The sequence below is a fragment of the Taurulus bubalis genome, assembly GCF_910589615.1.
Source record: "Taurulus bubalis genome assembly, chromosome: 6".
NCBI classification, from domain to species: domain Eukaryota; kingdom Metazoa; phylum Chordata; class Actinopteri; order Perciformes; family Cottidae; genus Taurulus; species Taurulus bubalis.
In genome coordinates this window covers 1625748-1626822 of record NC_136594.1, presented here as the reverse complement: position 1 = coordinate 1626822, position 1075 = coordinate 1625748, and the positions used below count along the sequence as shown (strand labels likewise).

The 1075-nt window shown below is 32.2% G+C and overlaps 1 protein-coding gene across 1 annotated transcript in view; it reads left to right on the top strand.

Moving 5' to 3' along the window:
- The first annotated feature begins 660 nt into the window (after positions 1-660).
- LOC306737589 (protein CutA homolog) overlaps positions 661-1075 on the top strand; it is a 5366-nt gene continuing 4951 nt past the window's right edge. Inside the window, exon 1 of the mRNA XM_079219332.1 lies at positions 661-747. The gene's annotated coding sequence lies outside the window, so the exon portion shown is untranslated. The remainder of the gene's footprint in view (positions 748-1075) is intronic.

Genomic DNA, 1075 nt, shown 5'->3' with positions numbered 1-1075 from the left:
TATAAGTATGTATTATTATATTGTTATTGTTATTAATAGAATATTATTATGTGTTATCAGTGTTTTTGTTAATATGTATTATTATGTGTGATTTTTGTTACTACTATATTGTTATTTGAATTATTATTGTTAATATTATTTATATCTAATTGTTAGTTATTATTATGAATATATAGTAGTAGTTAGTTATTATTATTAATATCTTATTGTTGTTATTATTAATATATATATATATATATATTACTAGTAGTTGTATTTCTTCGTATTATTAATTGTATATTATTATTTTTTATCAGTGTTTTGGTTAAGATGCATTTTTATTTGTAATTATAGTGATTATTTTTGTTAATACTATATTCTTGTTTTTAATATTTTTGTTAGTATTATTTATAATCTATATTAGTTGTTAGTTATTATTATTAATACATATTAGTAGTATTTTGTATTATTATTAATATCTAATTGTTAGTGTTATTATTCATATATATTATTAGTAGTATTTTGTATTATTATTAATATCTGTTAGTGTTATTATTCCTCCTCCACACCAGCAGGTGGCTGCACCATGAAGTTGCTTTCCAACAGCCATAAAGCGTCAGAAGAAGAAGAAGAAGAAGAAGAAGAAGAAGGCTGATTTTACGACAGTTCTCCAAACACACCGCCGTCTCGCTTTACGGTGCAGGTGTCGTCGCGCAGCAGCGCCAGGAGGAAACGTGCAGACCCTCCACCTGAACGCCGCGTGAGCAGGTACACGTCATGCCTCTGGTGCTCAGCTCCTCTTAAACACGTAAAGTACTTTTTACGACAACAGAACAACACACGCCACCAGCTAGCTCTCGTTAGCATGTGTGCTACCTAGCAGCAGCTAACGCTAAGCTAGCTGTTCAGTGGCGTTACTGTTTTCCTTGAGGAGGATAGACGGCCTCCTGGTTCCTACAGTCTGTTTATCATTCATGACGTCAGTTAAATGAGAGAAGAAGGAAGGGTGACGTCATGCAGACATTTCTACTGTAACGCAGTACTCGTGTGGCAGAGTACTCGTGAAATACACTGGAGAGGAAGTTTAGGTATAAAA